General features: G+C 38.5%; 1 long non-coding RNA gene across 1 annotated transcript; it reads right to left on the reverse strand.

Annotated features, from left to right (window-relative positions):
- Positions 1-437: 437 nt before the first annotated feature.
- Positions 438-13,435, reverse strand: LOC113959992. The gene is made up of 3 exons (XR_003531956.1): positions 13,310-13,435; positions 11,226-11,231; positions 438-487 (listed from the first exon to the last, which is right to left on the reverse strand). It is a non-coding gene; the product is annotated as an uncharacterized LOC113959992 (long non-coding RNA).
- Positions 13,436-13,639: the final 204 nt, after the last annotated feature.

The following is a 13,639-nucleotide window of genomic DNA, read 5'->3' on the forward strand; positions in this document are numbered from 1 at the left end:
AGCCTAAACCTCTTCCCGACACAACTTCAGGCCATTCTTTTGGGTCCTGTCACTGGTCACCACAGAGAAGACATCAGTGTCTGCTCCTTCTCTTCTCCTCATGAGGAGGTTGTAGCCTGCATTGAGGTCTCCCCTCAGTCTACTTTTCTCCAGGTTGAACAGACCAAGTGACCTCAGCCTCATACAGCTCCTCATATGTTTTCCCCTCAAGGTCCTTCACCGTCTTTGTTGTCCTCCTCTGGATCCTCTCTGATATCTTAATATGGGAGTGCCTAAAACTTCACACAATATTTAAGGAGAGGTTGCATCAGTGCAGAGCAGAGTGGAACAATCCCCTCCCTCAACCGACTGGTAATGATGCCCTCCAGGACACAGTTGGTCTTCCTGGTTGCCAGGGCACTGCTGACTCACATTCGACTTGTGATTGACGAGGACCCCCAGGTCCCTTTCCACAGCAGCACTGCTCTTTAGCATCTCATTCCCCAGTCTGTACATACATCCAGGGTTATCCCATACCAGGTGCAGAATCTGGCACTTCCCCTTGTTGATCTTTATACAGTTGGTGATTGCCCAGCTCTCCAATTTATCAAGGTCTTTCTGCAGGGCCTCCCTAGCTTCAAGGGAGTTAACATCTCCTCTAACTTTTTTATTGTCTACAAAGTTGCTTAGTATCCCTTCCAGACCAGTGTCCAAGTTATTTATGAAGACATGGAGCTCTGTGAAACCCCACTAGTGACAGGCCACCAGCCTGATGTTACCCCATTCACTATCACCCTCTGTGCTTGACCCATGAGCCAATTGCTCACCCACAACGTGGTGTGTTTACCCAGCTGTGGGCTGCACATTTTGTTCAGAAGGAGGTCCCACTAATTTGTATAAAGAAAGGACCACTTTTAACACAGTATCCCTGTGTGAAGAAGGCTAGAGGAACACAGTGTTAACGCAAGGTTTATTCTGCAGTCAGTACAAGCCCAGTGTAAACTCAGTGAGTTTCAGTCAGAATTCCAGTATTTCTACATTTCTGTAACAATCTTCACTCTTCATTCTCTATTTTGATCACAACTGTATTTCTCAGGCTCTTTATCCATATATGCACACGCTTACACATGCAGTCTCACAGATGCTATCATATTCTAAAACTGAATAATTATTGTTTATTAGTGAGCACTAATTAATTTTGCATTCCCACTATTTTCCTTAATTTTAATTATGAAAATGGGACAGTTGATATATATCTTTCTATGAGGTTTGCTTGCGTGTTTAAGGATGCTGCTTTGAAAATTATTTTGAAGTGCATTTTACAACGGGACATTAAGGGGGTTTACGAATAGACATCTATTTTAAGATTTTATAGGTCCTATTGATGTATTAATTACTTTTGTAATTAATCTAAGAAAAATGTTTGGTGGTCTTTACATCTGTCTAGACTTAGTCCAGAATGGAGAACAAAGAGACTCTTGTAAAATTAAAACTTTATGTCTGATTATTTTTCTATGGGTTTTTTTTGGTAAATAAATTTAAAAATGCTTTGTGTAGGCAATCACAGAATCACAGAATCGACTCCTGTTTTTCATTCGTAATGATGATTTTAAAATTGAGAGGAAGTGAAATAAAATAAAATAAAAGGAAGAGTTTTCTTTTGGACAGGATTAGAGTCCTCATTTTGAAAAAGATTTTTAATTATTTCAGCAGAAAATTAAGAAATTTTATATATGCATATATCTGTTCGTTATGCTAATACTCGTTCCATAAACAGGTTCTACCAAAAATCAAGATAAATTGTAGTGGTTTGGAAAAATTTTCCGTTAGGAAATAATAAAAATTTTGCAAATAAACAAAGAAAGCTATGTCAAAACTACAAACTCCTTGAATCTGAATTTTGCAGAAGCAACAGGATACTTGAAAACCTCAACTTGCTTTGTCCCAGTTATTTACCAATGCACCGGTTTATTTTACTTTGAAAATTAGTCTTCTTACTTTATTCTTCTTTGGTGGTGTGCTATTGGCTTTTCTAGACCATCAAACCATACCTTGTTCCTGGTAGTTCTTGTTTAGGATAATTTTTGTCTGTAAAGTAGAAAAATATTGCTGTTCACTTCCTGAGCTTTTATTTTTTGGCTGGAGGCGCAGATGACAGTGATTTTTTTAATGCTGTTCCTGAGTTTTGACAAGTTAAACCAAGTAAGAGAGTTTTGTTTAATTTGTATAAGTGACTATCAATAACACAGTTACACAGATATTATTTTAAAACCAACCTATACTAACTGTAATTTGAAGTAACCTACTGCTACTTCAATGTCATTGCATTGTACCCTAATATAGCACCTTCTAATTTATGACTACTGTGTTAGTGTAACAACCATTAACTTAATAAAGTATGAATTTTTCAATCCCTCATATTTGTGCCATATCATCAGCAGATGCTATTATCACTGTTGGCTCTTTGCCAAGTATTAATGTTTTGTTAATGCATAAGGCAAAAGAGGCTGGAATACAATATTTTTGTATTAGAAAAATAGCACTGACATCTTACACCAGCAGAAAGACTGGGCTCAGAATGCCTTGTATTATAATTTTTGGGATCACATTTATTTATTCTGTTGAGAATATGGTCCAAATCAAGCACTGCTGCAACTTGTAGAACACATTATTTTAGAGAATAATTGTATACCTCTATCTCTTAGTAATTTTAAAAGGTGTTTGATTTGTGATTATTATGTAAACAAAACCCACATGTAAAGAACATTTAAGCACATGTTTAACTTTTAGCAGATCTGTCCCATTTATTTTTCCCAGGAATGAAAACTTATGCTTAAAATTTCTATTGAATCTGACAATAGCTAAAATAGATTAAGGTCTAATTGTTATGCAAGAATTTGAAACTGCTTTTCCCTAGAGAAATTTTTGTTTAATTGACATCCAGTTTCAAGACATATCTATCTGAATGATTCTTTTGCACTTTGAGTTGTTGCTTGTTTGTTTTGTTTTTTTTTCTGTTACTCTATGGGGAGTTTCTGAGATATGGAGACATGGAGAATGGGAATTTATCCTGACCCAGTAATTGCATACAGATATTCTCTTCAACAAGATCAGTCAAAGAGGAGAAAAGTAACATGAGAGTAGGAAAACCATACCAATATCAAGTATAGGATTATTACACAGAACCTTAATTATTGGCATGCACAGCTAGACTTTTGTCATGGTTTGAGAGCCCCAAAATCCAATTCCGTAGTCCAAGCTCCCTCCCACATCTCAGCCCAGTGTGAGGTGGGTTTTCCAGACACCACACAAGACTCAAAATGGAGGGAAGGGAATATATTACAATGACTGTACGAAGAAATACTACAATACATTATATACAATATTACTATCTCTACCATGACATAAAAGTATTTCCTTGTACTTCAGAGTTGATGGATGCAACAGGAGAATGCTTACCTACTTGGGTTGTAGGCTATGCAGTCAAATGACTTTACAAAGAAGGGAAGAGACTGCAAACATCCAAGAAAGCAAGTGTTTCTGAGTGTATAACAACTGTTCACATCTGAAAGTTACATCAAGGTCAATGTGAAAAGGTGACCAAAACAACAAAAGAAAGAAAAGTTTAAAAAAAAAAAAAAAAAAAAAAGGAAGAGAAAGAATCTCAGAATGGCCTGGGTTAGAAAGGACCTTCAAGTCATCCAGTTCCAACCCCCTTCGGTTGGTGGGCAGAGACACCTTTCACTATACTAGGTTGCTCAGAGTTCTATCCAAACTAACCCAAAATACCTCCAGGGATGAGGCATCCACAGCTTCTCTCAGTCTGTGCCAGTTCCTCACCACTCCTACAGTAAAGAGTTCTTTTTTTATAATATATAATCTACAACTGTCCTCTTTCCGTTTGAAGCCATTCTGCCTTGTCCTGTCACTACATGCCACTGTAAATACTCTCTATTTTTGTTGTAGGCTTTCAAACTTTCTGAAAATTTTAGACTATTTTAGCACTTAAATTATTTCTTCTACACCTATTTATCCTAGAAGAGAGACATTACTGCTTTGGCCCTTGATTTCAAATTTCTTCAAAAGTATTCACATTGGCAAGTGTATTCAGATATGTTACCTTTTAATCATCTCAGAGTCTTTTTACACATGTACATTGAGTGACGTCTCTTCACTTATTACCCCAAATAAATCTGAACATTCGGTGAAACTGAGGTGCTAGAGGATTTAATGATTTGGTACTGCAGATATTTTAGCAAGTGTCACTCAGGTAACATAGACTTTTCATATGGGTGCACTACCATAGAACAGTAGGAAATATCTGTAAGCCAACTATTACTCTCCAGGGTGAGAGATGATAAATCAAATCCTCTAAAAGTGGAAGTCCATGATGTTTCTCTCATGACAGGAGAGGTGGTTTCCCAGATTAAGGCTGTTACTTGTCATCCTTGCCATTTGACCTATTTGCCATTCAAATTGTCAAGCTGGAAGCATGGTCACTGTTTTAGAGTTCCAGACACTGCTCAGACTCTCACCTTTTGGGACATGAGTGTTTTGGTCCTGGTCTTTAAACTCAGGAGTTCACAACCAGGGTCTTATTTTTTTTCAGAGATAAATCAGTGATTTTGGAGCTGCTGCCAATTACTTCCTTAATCTCCTTAACACCCCCTGGGCTTCACTCTGAGGCTTGCACCATAGTATCTGAGTTATTCTTTGTTACCCTAGGAATTTCTAAAAATGTCAAAAGAGAAAGCAATACCTTAGTGACATGTTGTGACCTGGAGTTTGTTGAGAACTAGGGTATCAGAGTCTTATGTGTGATTGTCTTCTGCAATTTGTGAAGAGAGCAATCTCTCAACCAAGCGTATGTCAATATACCAAAAACCAAATTACATGAACTACAAGGAACAACATAATAAACATTTTGATGCAGAATGCCTTCTCTCTACTTAAATGTGGGACTGAAAAAAATCACAATAAATTTTATAAGCTGAAAACCCTAAAATTCTTCCTGCTTAATCAAACCTAGTATAGATGAGCAAATTGATGAGCAAATTGACAGGAAATTCTTAGAATATTTTGTGCTTTTACTTATTCAGACTGAAGTAATCCTGGTATAAGCCTAATTTTTTAAAATAAAGTACTTAAGCAAATACAAAAAATGTTTTCAATCATAGAATCATAGAGTGGTTTGGGCTGGAAAGGACCTTACAAATCATCTAGTTTCAATCCCCTGTCATAGGCAGGGACACCTTGCAGTAGATCATCTCGCTTAAAGCTTCATCCAACTTGTCCTTGAACACTTCCAGGGGTGGGATATCCACAACACTTCTCTGGGCAACTTGTTTCAGTGCCTCACCACCCTCATGGTCAAGAATTTCTTCCTAATATGTGTTCTCAGACTACTCTCTTACAGCTTAGAGCCATCGCCCCTTGTCCTATCACTACTCGTCCTTGTGAAAGTCCCTCTCCAGCTCTCTTGCAGTCCTCTTTAAGTATTAGAACATATTATAAGGTCTTCCTGGAGCCTTCTCTTCTCTAGACTGAAAAAACCCAGTTGTTTTAGCTTGTCTCCAAGAGAGATGCTCCAGCTTCTGGTTGTCTTTGAGGCTCTCCTCTGGACTCACTCTGACTGGTCCATGTCCTCTCACTTTGAGAGGCCCGGAGCTGGCCACAGTACTCCAGGTCTTTGGAACATACATGCCTTAGGAAGGAGACATTTTATATTCTCTATTTTTGTCACTCAGTGAAGGAATAAAATTGTGAAAGCAGGGTAATAGAAGAAAAATACATTATGAAGAGTAAGGTTAATAGAAATCATGACTGGAACATCAAAGATTTTCTGGAGTTCTCCCTTGTGGTAGGCCAGAGATTCATAGAATACAAGTCAATAAATAGTCAGAAAAGCTTTTTGCAATGTATTTAGTTTGTGAGGTGGTAGCAGCTGATTGGGAAAAAGAAACAAGGCCCAGGAGGCAATGATATAATTGATGGTATAGAAAAATCATTCATGAAATGATTCCATGAAATCATACATGACCAAATCACTGCAAAACATTTTGAAATATACTCCTTGTCGGTGTAAGCATCTCAGGTGATTATGCAAAAGGGCAGCTTGATCTAAGAACTTTTCACTTATTCTTTCAGGGTGCAAGTTCAGCTTTTATCACCTTTAGAATTTAATTAATAGCAAATTCATATTTCTTATCCTCAAGCAATTCTGAGGTTTCCTAAAAATATAAGACACCTTTGAAACTGCACTCTGTCTCTCCCCACTATAGTGTTCATAAAAACTGAACTTTATTGCACCTGTGATTGCTGGGCAGGGATTTCATGGTTTTTGACTAGATACTTTTGATTCATGAAGTCTGGGAGTTCAAGTAACCCAACTATTTTGCCTGAATTGGCAGTATTTTTGTAAAGGGACACTTCTATCTCCTACTTTTTACAGGTTTCAATTCTGTAAAGATAAATTAGCAAGTGAGTACAAGAATTGTCCTCCTTTTCTTTAAGGTTTGACAAAACCCTTCTTTTTTTTTTTTTTTTTTTTTTCCTTCTATGGCTTCATTTGCATTAACATCCAAGTCTTTGGACTTCTGCAAAGTTTATATTTATTATGTGGCACTTGGTAACAAATTCTGTTCACACAAAAATAGCACTTCAGCTGTAATCAGTGCTTAAAAATTATGAGCAGTTTGTATAAATCTCTCTTTTTTGGCACTTCTAGAAGTCAGCTGTGATTTCAGAGTATAATAAATGCAGTTGGTTGAATTCCCCTGTTGTGCTGTGAGGAGAGCTTGTCTTTGGCTCATTTAGATTCTGAAGACTTTGTCCAGTGTCCAGATGCACTTATAAAATGTACTTAAGAGAATAATTACTGAATATATTGAAGAGGCATTCCTATTTTTTTCACTTTATGCTCAGTAGATTTCACAATTGGCATAATTGCTGCAAACACACTTGGCAAAGAGCCATTATCTTCAGCAGCAATAATGCCTACTACACTACTTCTCAGTCTTATCCATTATTAACAATGTGCGTTTAAAAGCTTGCAACTAAATGGTCTTCAAAGCAGTCCCAAAATTGCTTAAGCTGCTTCTCACAGCATTTGAAGCAAGTTAACAGATTCTGTAGCATGTAAAGACAGAAATACAGCAATCAGTGCAATAGCATTGATGGTTTTTGCTTTAGCCGTTCAAGAAAAAGCATGGTTGAATTAAGTTGTAACAGGAAGAAATAAGTTGATCAGAGTTACTAACTACCTGATGCAAAACTCTGAAGTGACACTGAATTGAATATGTGCTGGGTGACAGAGGAAAATCCTTCTTCTCACCAACAAATTGCTTTGCAATAGCATTCCTAGGAGCTCTAATATAGTGAGAGTTGCTTGTTTTAAAGGAAAATGTGGATATTTTTCTCAATGCAAAAGTCATTCAGATTGCTTCAGAATAGAAACATTTGCATGGAAACTGTCAAAAAATTATTTACAATTTAAATGGAGATTGCTGAACTATTTCCAAATTTTGATAAAGCTAAGGTGAATTCCAGTTTCACAACCAATCAAAAACTCAGTAAAATGGTCTTAGTAACATTTTTTTGTTAAAAGCATATCTTAAGCTCCTATGTTACTCATTAGGATTTTTGCTAAATTAAAGCCATTTGATCCCTTTGACCTTTAGCCAGTGTGACTTCTTGACTAATTCCTACTTTTTGTGAAAGCAATATGAACAAAACATTTCTATGGAAATACCTTTGCCAGAAAATAAAATGGCTTATTGCATTATTGAAAATAGAAGGAAGTCATTCAATAAGATCAAAGACCTTTTATCCCTGTGAAAATTGCCTACCAGCACATGAGAAACCATGAAAATTCAAAACAACATGCCAGCTCCTTGTTTGCATGGTAAGTCTGTCTCAGATATATTACCTTGGGTTTTAACAAAGAGCAAGGATTTTCTTCACAATTATGTAATGGCAATTAAGTAGGTGGAAGATTGCAGCTGAGCATCCTGTATAGGGTGTGCTGATAATGACACAGTCTGTCTTCCACCTCCAAAGCAATGCGTTGAGAGTTCATGCAGATCTCCGGAATGTCTGTGCAAAACTCTTGACAAAAGCAAAGGGATTTTTGGAGCAAAGCTACTGCATTGTTGCTCATAAAACAGACATATTGTAACACTATATGATAATTCTTAAAGATATATTGTGGGTGCAGAAAACCAAAGTACATAAATAGTGACATTTTTCTTCTTGTGTTGTTCCATTTCTGTATGGGGTTTAGTTTTTCTTCTCTAGTCAGTGCTGTACTCTCAATCAATGTAGGATAAGAAAATGGAACTCCTGACATCAACATTTCCCTGAAAAGCAGTAAATTTCTTCTTATTTAGTCAAGAATCTTCGTGAAAGATACAAAAGTTAGTTGCCACTTCTAACAATTCATGTAGTCTCTAATTTTAAATAGAGTCCTGAAGGAATGTATGAAAAATAATGTCCCAGTTGCTGTCATTTTCATCAGAAAATTGGTCCTCAGTACTTAGAATGAATACAAATATTAGCTCTTCGTAAAGTCCTATGATTTTCAGGCAATTATACTATTGTAATTTTCTTGGCTAGTGACTACACTGTTACTTCTATTACGTGCTGCCTGAATTCATAGCGAAGGGCATCCAAGATGACCACTAAATGATAATTTTTGTTGCTTCTAATCGAGTGCTAAGGTAGGAACTGTGTGTTCTAGATAATCATCTCTCGGGGATGCTTTTAAGCAGTGCAGTATACTATCTCCTTACTCTCGGGTTGACCTTTCTACTTTCATTGCCATTACAAGCCTAACTCCACTGCGCATCTGCCCCAAGGTAGCATCCTGGACATCTCAGGCATATTTTACCCTCTGGAGTGGGTTGACACAATTTTCCCTGCTCTGAGTGGTGGAGAATGGGCTAAAAACCTCTGTTTCATGGACCAAACATGATCATGCAGCTGGTCCCAAGGTACAGAGACACGTACAGACCTGTTAAAGCTTTCTTTCTGAGTTCAGAGCTCATTCAGCTGGTTTTTTTCCACACTTATTCTTACAGCTTAGACCATATCTCTCTTTCTCTTCCACCCACAAACCAGGTACAGACTACCAGCCTTGCATAGTGCCTACCATGTAGGTTTTCCTGCAACTTGAGGCACGAAGTGGGGAAATTCTGCAGTATCAAGTTGCAGCTGAAATCTCTGCAGGGAGCAGCTTCCTCTCGTCTGCAGCCGCTTGCATACCTATAGCAGCACAACAGTCTATACCCTCTTTTCACCAGCAGATAACTTGCAGAGATGCTTAGGAACCCAGCCTTCCCACCTGAAAACACGTATCTTCCTTAATCTTCACCACTTCGCTTCCACAGACTTAAGCATCTGAATCATGCCGGAAAAAAAAGAAAATATGTGATCTGCTGTGTTTGGTTGAACAGACCAGGCCATTCAACATCACTTCATCGCTTCCTAGCTGATGAGATGCAAAACCCAGGAACCATATACTTTCTGTATGTTCATTTCCCACCAATCTTGCTAAGCAATTAGTGTGACATAGCACAGAGGTGCCAACATAATAATTCGGGCAGAATGCTAGTTATTACAGGTGACTTTTTTTCCTTCCAGTATCTTAGTGATTTAAATCTTGCTTCTGAATTTCCCACGTGTGCTTGGTTTCAGTTTTTGCTAGTAGCATAAACTGAAGCCAATTCTGCTGTATTTCAAAGAATACTGTGGGACCTCAGATTTTCTCGTTCCTGGAAATCTGCGATTCTTAAAAAAATGTCTTCAAAACATTTTCATCAAAAAATAAAATGGGTTGCTAATACTTGGGCTACAGGGAAACACAAGCCTCTAAGGTTCAAGTACTGAAGAGAGAAAGGAAAGGAAGTCCAGCTAGTGCTTTTGGACTTGTTTTTATTGTTTTTATTTGTTGTTTGTTTGGTTTGAATTGCTGTGATTCTTAACACAAATTCATGACTTCTGCAGACCACATTCAAGGGTTTGGGCTCTGTTTTTAAAATTCCAAAGATTGGTCAAAAATCTAAGACTGTTAAAACAGATTTGGAGGAGCAGGTAGCTATTGACTCCCAAGTAACCTGACAACTGCATCTGAAAGTGTCTCCATGTGATAACTGATTGGGTCCATGTTTTTTCATAAATAATTTCTACCCTTTCTGCTTCTAACCTATTGTCTTCAAGAAAATATCTTTTCTTTTTTCTTTTCTTTTTCCCTCTTTTTTTTTTTAATTTTTAGAGATATAAAAGACTTTGTAGTGGATCATCATGTCAGATCCCTAGGCACAGTGATCCCATAAAACTAAGAGATACATGATTAAATTAGGAGCTTAACTACACCTCAGTGTCGGGTTCTGAAAAAAAAGAGTAGTAAATTACATAAAATGGTCAATAAAATCTATACCACTCAATGCAGGCATGTGACATCCTCAAGCAGCATGCATTAACTTTTTAATGTAATCCACTGATTGCGTTATAAATCACATATTTGTGTATCAGTGATGAGAAAAGCCTATCCAAAAGTTCATCTACTCCAGAGTAAAAGAACTCTCTAGTTGGTTTATGAGAAATTCACAGGCCGTTTTACATGGTCTTTCCAGATTATTTACAAGCCTGTTAAAATTAACCTACACTTTGTTTTCTTTTTTTAGTTTCCCTCATTTTGTTTGTTTACTTGAATAAAAGAATGCTTCTGTGAACTTTGGAGAAGTACTTTATTATTTTTGCAGTCTTTTTCCACATCACACAGGGTACACAAACCACATAGAGAAACATATCAATTTAGTGTATTTCTTTCTAATTTTAAGGTGTTTATTTTCATTTACAGTGCTTTCGGTGTTTAGTTATCATTTTGTCTGTAATGTTGTGATATTTACTAAAGTGCCACCAATAGGATTACAAAACTCTGGGATGTAAGTACACTCCTTTCTTCCAGTTGGGTGTCCAGGAGATGGAGGGAACAAACCCTTTAAAAATAAAGGAAGGGGAAAAATAAAAGAAAAAACACATCATTTTGGTATTAGAAATTACTAGGTTTTTGTCTTACCATAATCCAATATCATATCAGCAGCTGGACTCCTTTCCTTTCCTTTTCCTGTCATTTTTCAGTCCCCTTGTTGAGTCTATCCTTTCACAACAAAACTAGTAAACAGATGGGCAGCTCTCAAGAAAATTCCCCTGGGACCTCTCTAGGTCCCCAAAGTAGCTGCTTCCACCTGACTCTTCCCACAGACAACAGGGTGCAAAATCTCTGTCTCCACAGAAGCTGTCAGTTGCAGTTTAAAGCTCCCAAAGTCACATCTCCAAGGTTTGTTCAGCTCTTTGCCAACCAGCAGGTACTGCCCTTTTTATTCTTCAGTTTGTTCTGCCCTTTCACTCTCAGGGACTTTTACTTCATCATGGTAGGAGACGCCCAGTAAACCTTTTAAGGGGCTCCCGAAAGTATTGCCTGTGCTTTTGTACTCCTAAATCTCTGCAAAGAATCGTAAGCTTGTTACTAGTATAATGGTCTCAAGCACAACAAAGGCTCCCACCTGCTCCTCCACGGAAGGACGCCTTGGCTCTGTAACAATTAGCATCAATTGCGACAGGACTGGTTTGGAAGCATGTGCTCAGTCCTCTGTGGGCTGCAGGTGCAGGATTATCCCCCTGACCTTTCAATCCCAGAGCCCCTTCTGATGATGGGAGCAGGAGGCAGTCAGATGAGAATCACACATCTTTCAATGTTTGTGGCGGGCATTAGCTATTCATGTCATTTCCAGAGCTACAAGCCCAGTTTCAGGAAACTAAACAGAAAGTAGGCTCCCTCTCTTTGGCTCAGGTTTGCTCTGCTAAGTACTCCCATGCTTGTACATCCACTCATTCCTTGGTGAATTCCTCTGTGCTCTTGCAATGGGAAAAGTAAATTCATGATAGTATATGTGAAGGAAAACCAGGATGTAATAATAGTAGTAATAATAATAATAATAATAACAATAATAATAATAGTAATAAAAAAGAGAGCCCACATCTGGCTGGATGAGTGGTAGACAATGGCATGCATGTAATATGCTTGGATAGACTTCATTTCATTGCCTGGGCTTTTAGGTGCAAATGTGATGCCAGACCCCTCTTTAGTTTCGGTGTACACTGTTACAGCCACTTGCAAAGGTGAGCAGTACAAAGCCAGACATACTGCAGGTAGTATAGGTAGCACCCTGTCATGACAGATTATTTTGAAGAGATGCCAACCAACTCTTTTTCTAACAAACTGGTGAATTTGCCAGGTAAAGGGCAGAGTCTAATCCAAGTAGCAAAAATGAGCTTTTTTTCTCTATGTTTAAACAGTGATCATTTTTGGTATCCCCTCAAAAAAATAAGGGTAGGTTTCTTTCCAGGGACAATTACTGTTCTTTACATACTGCAAGTCCTATATATAGTGAATATTTTATAAACTCAGCATTTTTTTATCTATGTATGAAACTACATACACACATATATCACATTGTTGTCTCCTTAAAAAAATATTCACCAATAGGGGAAAATGGGGAGAAATCAAACAAATCAATTACAGTGAAAAATAAAAGGAATAAAAAAAGAATTACGGAATCATAGAAAAGATATTCTAGTTGAAAGGGATGTACAAGGATCATTGGCATCCAGCTCCTGGCCCTGCACATGACCACCCCAAGAATCACATCATGTGTTTGAGAGCATTGTCTAAACACTTTTTGAACTCTGTCAGGCTTGATGCTGTGATCACTTCCCTGGGGAGCCTGTTCCAGTGCCCAACCAGCCTCTGGGTGAAGAATCTTTTCCCAGTATCTAACCTAAACCTACACCGACACAGCTTCCTGACATTCCCTTGGATCCTGTCACTGCTCAGGAGACTGAAGAGTCTGGCCCTCCACTTCCCTTCAGGAGGAAGCTATATACTGAAATAAAGTCTCCCCTCAGTCTCCTCTTCTCCAGGATGAACAACCCAAGTGACCTCAGCTGCTCCTCATACGGCTTCCCCTCAAGGCCATTCATCATCTTCGTTGCTCTCCTTTGGACACTCTCTAATAGTTTTATATCTTTCTTATCTTGTGGTGCCCAAAACTGCACACAATATTCAAGGTGAGGCCACAGCAGTGCAGAGCAGAGTGGAACAATCCTCTCCCCCAACTGGCTGGTGATGCTTTGCCTGATGCCCCCAGGACACGGTTGGCCCTCCTGGTTGCCAGGGCACTGCTGACTCATATTTAACTTGCCATCAATCTGGACACCCAGGCCTCTTTCCGTGACACTGCTTTTGAGCATCCCATTCCCCAGTCTGTACGTACATCAAGGGTTGCCCCATCCCGGGTGCAGGATCTGGCACTTTCCCTTGTTGAACTTCATGTTGTTGGTGATTGCCCAGTCCTGTAATTTGTCGAGGTCTCTCTGCAGGGTCTCCCTGCCTTCAAGGGAATCAACAGCTTCTCCTGGTTCTCTGTTGTCTACAGACTTGCTTAATAATCCTTCTAGTCCTGCATCCAAGTAATTTATGAAGATGTTGAAGAGCACAGAGCCTAGGATGAAGCCCTGTGGAACCCCACTAGTGACAGGCCAGCAGTCTGATGTCACCCCACCCACTATTACCCTCTGTGCTCAACCCGTGAGCCAATTT

This window comes from Corapipo altera, unplaced genomic scaffold (genome assembly GCF_003945725.1).
Source record: "Corapipo altera isolate COAL_440 unplaced genomic scaffold, ASM394572v1 2b, whole genome shotgun sequence".
NCBI classification, from domain to species: Eukaryota; Metazoa; Chordata; class Aves; order Passeriformes; family Pipridae; genus Corapipo; species Corapipo altera.